We start from the raw sequence: 5,753 nt of genomic DNA, 5'->3' as shown, positions 1-5,753 counted from the left end.
TCCCAACCTACTTTCCACCCACACTATACACAAGTGTAGCCAGCAGCCAACCGCCTCGCGTCCAAAGGGTGACTGACTACTGGGTAGCCTGCTTGGGCTGAATAGCTAGGAACCTCACTTCTTTCTAATGTAAAGGCTTGAAAAAAGCCTGGTCAACTGGCATCGTTGGGAGGGTTAATTGGTCGGCTCCCGACCCTGTTATAGCCAAGTGATTATTCTGGGCGGCCTGGTTGCCTGACACGTCCACTTCAACCGCAAAGGTCGGGTCTCCTTCCTATTCTCAAAGCAAGGTCAGCCGCCTTGTAAAGAGGGGTGCCTTAGAACAGCCACTACGCTCAGAGTGGGGCCCCCTTATGTCTTTAGTATGATTTGATTTTTTTAAACAATAAAGATCAGATGCCTTATCCATATTAAGTATCTTCCAAGCCTTATAGCTATATATCGATGTCTTGGACAAATTGATTATATGGGACGAGACACCAATGATGCACAAACAATGTCTTGAAGCTTTGAACAAAACCGTGAGGGATCTATTAAGGTTCACCATATCGGGTAGTGCTGAAAAGACATTTGGTGGAAAATAGTAATTTTAGGTGGTGATTTTAGATAGATTCTTCCCGTTATTCCAAAAGCAACGAGACCAGTAATTGTCAGAGTCACTATTAATTCTTCCTACCTCTGGGCAAATTGCAACGTATTGAGGCTAACAAAGAACTTGAGACGGTAGAACTTAGCTTTAGAGGAAGATAGACAGACGGTTTGTAAACATTGGAGATGGAATTGCAGGGTTCGTATACAACGGTTTGTCTAAGATTGATATTCTGCCATAGATTTTGTTGAACTGTGAACTTGATCCCATATCAACTATAGTGGAAAGCACCTTCCCAAGCATGAGATATGACATGCTTAATTGATGAATCGCACCTAGAAGGTCGATTGATCCTCTTTCCAGCTTTAGATGTCGTTGATCAAATTAATCAGTACATGTGCGACATGAACAATGTAGAAGGACGAACATATTTAAGTTGTGACTTTTTGTGTAAGCCAGAATCAAATGGTGAAAAATCTATTAGAAGTATACACTCCTGAATTCCTAAATAGTTTGAGATTTTCTGGACATCTTAATTATTCATTGACATTAAAGGTTTGTGCACCTTGTTAGTGTGAAAATTAATTTAAGTAATATAATTATATTCAAATTAATATAATTATATTAGTCAAAATTAATTGAGTATTTTGGTTTGCATATGTTTATTTATTGAGTTATGTGAAAAATATGGGAGCTATATTTGTGGAGGTTATGCGTGTCATTCATGGAGAAAGATATGGACAATGAAGATAATTTCTTCCTTGATTATCTCAACCATTAAATAACTAGAGGAGATTATCTCTCAACAAATTCTTACATGATGTCCTAACACTATAAATAAGGAAGATTATGTGTGAAACTATCCTTTGTTTGAAAACTAGAGGACTCAACAACAATAAGCTGAATGAATCATAAATCAAGGACACCTCAACGAATTCAATATCAATGAATGAATCTATAATACCACAGTTCCACAATAAGACACTTAAACCAAGCACAACCTCAACTGAACAACACAAGTATAACCAACAAGTCAACAACCTCACATCACTCCCTTAGAGTGACCCAACCAAGAAACATAGAATAGGCCCCAAACCAAAACCTCCCAACCTTAATATAAACAACATACACTACACCAAAACCCTTAATTTTTTTAAAAAGATTTTTAAATCATATAAGACATCGGTTAGGCATAAAACCGACGTTATATATGTTTAATTTTATTTTATTTTTTAAAATGATTAAACACTTCGCTTTAATAAGGTACTTAGTCCGCCGATTTTATAAAACATTTAACGCTTCGCTTTAAAATCATATTAGGTACTTAATCGATTTTATAAATAACAACGCCTCCTCCATCTCTTTCTCTTCTCTCCGCCTCAACCAAGTACCAAGGCCTCCATCCTCCTCAATCTTTCTTCTTCTTCTCTCTATCGGACAGCAGCAGCACAGCTGCACACCCGCGCCGCCGGACAGCCGCACACCCGCGCCGCCGGACAGACGCACCGCCTCACCGCCGCACCTCTTCCACTGTAACAAACATTTAGGGTTTATGCCCCGCAACAGATCTTTGCGCTGCGCCTCTGCCTCTGCCTCGCCACGACGCCACCGTCCACCAGCCACCAGCCACCAGCTTCCCAGTCTCCTTATTCACCCTCAACCCGCCTCAGTCGCCGGCCTGTGAGCCCTCTCCGTCTTCAACAGGTTTTTGTTTTTGCCTAATGTCCCCTAATTTTGGACTATTTTTTATTGCCTTAACTTTTCATTTGGACTATTTTATTGCTTTAACTATTCTAAGCTGAGCTCATTTCTGTTAACTTACTGTTTATTATGATTTACAAAAGGCAAATATCGCAGACGACAAGAACATAACATTTGGTCAATGTTATACGACTTGTATACATGGAATTGATGAATTTATGAGTTTTTAAGTTCATATATACTGACCTTTTTTCTAATAAGCTCCTCATTAATTTTTTTTAAGGTTAAAAAATAGGATAATGCTATCTAAAGACTACTGTTTTCTCTGTGGAGTTTCATTTCTTGCATAATATCTGTGTGGCTATTGCCTATTAATAAGAATATGATAAACATATACTCATTAGCTCTTTGAGTGTGTGCTATTTTAACCTTAAGTGCATACATGTAGAAGAAATAGCATGAAAGCTACCTATTCGTGTTTTCTTCAGGTTTTATGCTTTTTTTTGGGTGGGGGGTAATGGGAAACATGTCCTCTCCTTATTGTGGTAGTTTATGATCTAATGGATATTTGTTGTAGCCTTTTTTATTTGGTTCTGCATTTATTCCCTACAACTTTGTCTATTCTCAAGCATTTATGGTTGCTGTTTTGCTTCACAAATGTTGCTTCTACTGTCTATTTAGTACTCAAACTAGAAGAAATAAGGAGAGGTGGCCCAGGTGGGTTGAACAAACTCTGTGGTGTTTCTCCTGCAGAATACTAAAAGAATTAAGACAGATGAGGAGACTGATAGTAGAACTGATGAATCTGTCCAAATAGTTATAATATCTGAAGCACTGGCAAACTTTTTTGGCACCAGTGAAAGGGAAATGTCTCAAGCAGAGGTCTTAAGGCAGGTCTGGGAATACATAAAGGTTAACCAGCTTGAGGTGAGTTCCCAAGTTATAGTTATTCGTTATGTTGTTCTCAAGATATGCTTCTTTTCTTGATTATTGCAAATGTCATGGATTGAAGTCTACTAACCTAGATCTGGCAATTACTGTTTTCATCCTTCAGTATTCTCTTAATCAAGATATTACTTTTGTTTAATAACTTAGTCCCCACTAGAAGTTTTTCATATAGGCACTCAGAGAATGCTTATTCTGTTATGTACATAATTTCACGCCAAACATATATAGTCATTAGAAAATGCTAAGTGATTACTTTGATGCAGAAAAAACCAGTCAACTAGCAGGGTTGTATAAATGTGATCTGACTCTGCATAATACCCAACTGTAGAATTTAGAGTGAGATTAACTAGTAATATCAATACTATGATGTCTACTTTTTGGGGCAAGACGACTTATCTTATTACCTATGTCATAAATTATTCAAATACAGCCTACAAGAACTGATGTCTTAGAGACTATGCAAACTCTTTGAATCTCGCTAATAAAAAATTTGATTTCAAATTAGCAATACTTAAAAAATAGCTATAAGTCCATAACTTATTAACATCATTTATTATGTTGTCTCCACTAGTCCACCTGATTTGGGGCTGACCATGTGATGTAGTGATATGCATCACCTTAAGCTCACATTTGTGTGTTCTGAACCACTAAGAGTGGACAATGAGACAATCATGACCCTAAAAGGTTCAAGAGGTTGAAGCTTGGGCTTTGTTAAAAGTCTACAGCCCCAGTTTATGCTTCTGTTTGAGCTATTCTGGTTAAGGACAATTTAGTCACAGTTTAAAAAAAATGATTTTTCTGTGGTCTTGAATTTTTGAGATTTTGCTGAGAACTTGCTTAAATGCTCTTTTGTGATCCCTGATCATTAGTTTAATGCTAGATTGATGCACGTGTCATTGGTTGCAGATACTAGATGATGCTAACTGTTAATCATCCAAATATTTGGTGGAGAAAAACGTTTTGCTGGCTTCCCCCTCGTAAGACTAAGTAAGACTTTTTGTTACTGGTTTTTACTTTTGTGAACATGAAGGTAAAATATGGTGGATAGGATTGGAAATGTGCTCTGGGTGATTTAGAAGTTTATTTATTAGGTGGCTGTAAACCCCCAGAGTGTTTATCTGTATAAGCTAGGCTGCTGTTGCTTTTTTAATTCTATTTAATTTGGCACGGCAACCATGAGTGCACTGCTAGCTAGTGATTTATTGCTATCACTATTCTTAATTGATTGTTTTATCTTAATCAAGGGCTTATCCATTCTTCGACTATACATTTTACACATTATACTTATTATTCTAAGCAGCAATAAGAAGGCCAGTTGTTGGAGAAGCCATCGAATGCGGTACAAAGGGCGCTGGAATAATATTGGTAGAAAAGATTAAGAATTCCATGGAATCATTATATTATTTAGAGTTGTAATTATGTTATGCTTTCACTATGAATATGAATACAATGCTGTTTATTTTTTTATTTTTTTATTTTTTTTTATTTTATGTTGAGAAGTTATCTTCCTCTTTTTTTAGATTGCCTTTTTTGACTATTTGACATGTTTTAGGTCCATTGTTTACTATCATTAGTAATCTTTAATTGCTATATTCGATGTACATTTTATGTTGAAATTGCAGTCTTTTATGTTTATTCTTCTCTTTGCTCTTACCTGTACGTGTCTTTAAATACAAAGATACGATTCGCTGCTTTTTATATTTTTTTTAATTAAAAGGAGATCAGGCGTCGGTTTTCTCAGAAAACCGACGTCGTATCTCTATTTTAAAAAATAAAAAGAGATATGGTAAGGCGTCGGTTTTTCCAAATAAAATGAGATAAGGCGTCTGTTTTTTAAAAAAACCGACGCTGTATCTCTATTTTTTAAAAAAAAAATGACATACGACGTCGGTGCGTGAGGCAACCTCGACTAGACGCGATCAAGGCGTGGCCGGGGCGCTACCTTGGCCAGGCGTGGCCGAGGGGCACGGCCTCAACCTTGCGTGCCAGAGGTGCGACCTCAGCAATATGTGGCCAAGGCGGCCTTGGCCAGCCGTGACCTCGGTGGCTTCGGCTACGTTGCTGTTTTTTTTTTTTTTTTTAGAATCAAAGTCTCTTTTTTTTTCTTTTTTTTTTTTGCATGATCTCATGGACCCAAAGAAAACCAACAAGGAGATGATGAAACGTTGCTCAAGACGCCTGATGGAGCAAGCTAGGCTCGAAAATCTTAAGAATAGGAAAATCTTGCTCAGCAGCCATGAAGTTGGGGATACCCCTGAAGATCCTCTAACGATTCTTTCCGATGGAGATGAAAGGGCATTGTGCCTTATGAACTGAAACAGAGAGAGGACTCACCTCTCAATATGGATTACGACTCTAATTATACACAGTCTTGGTTTGAGATGAAGGAGATGATCGAACATGGTTCCCCTACATGTGCTTCCCTAGCTATGATTCCTCTCCAGGATGGAGAGCGTCCTCCTTCACCTGAGGAATCTTCTACTATCTCTCATTGGGCAAAATCTGAATCCGCCGA

At 37.7% G+C, this 5,753-nt stretch overlaps 1 long non-coding RNA gene across 3 annotated transcripts; it reads left to right on the top strand.

The window, feature by feature from the left end:
- The first annotated feature begins 1,936 nt into the window (after nucleotides 1–1,936).
- On the top strand, nucleotides 1,937–4,854 carry LOC116017388. Of its 3 annotated transcripts, none has more exons than XR_004097890.1 (4): nucleotides 1,937–2,293; nucleotides 3,044–3,217; nucleotides 4,145–4,225; nucleotides 4,539–4,854. It is a non-coding gene; the product is annotated as an uncharacterized LOC116017388 (long non-coding RNA). The 3 variants fall into 3 exon arrangements; XR_004097891.1 differs by having other exon boundaries at nucleotides 2,972–3,217; XR_004097889.1 differs by having other exon boundaries at nucleotides 1,937–3,217.
- Nucleotides 4,855–5,753: the final 899 nt, after the last annotated feature.

This window comes from Ipomoea triloba, chromosome 4, assembly GCF_003576645.1.
Source record: "Ipomoea triloba cultivar NCNSP0323 chromosome 4, ASM357664v1".
Taxonomy (NCBI): Eukaryota; Viridiplantae; Streptophyta; class Magnoliopsida; order Solanales; family Convolvulaceae; genus Ipomoea; species Ipomoea triloba.
The sequence above is the reverse complement of the archived record's forward strand: the minus strand, read 5'-3'. Positions and strand labels throughout refer to the sequence as shown.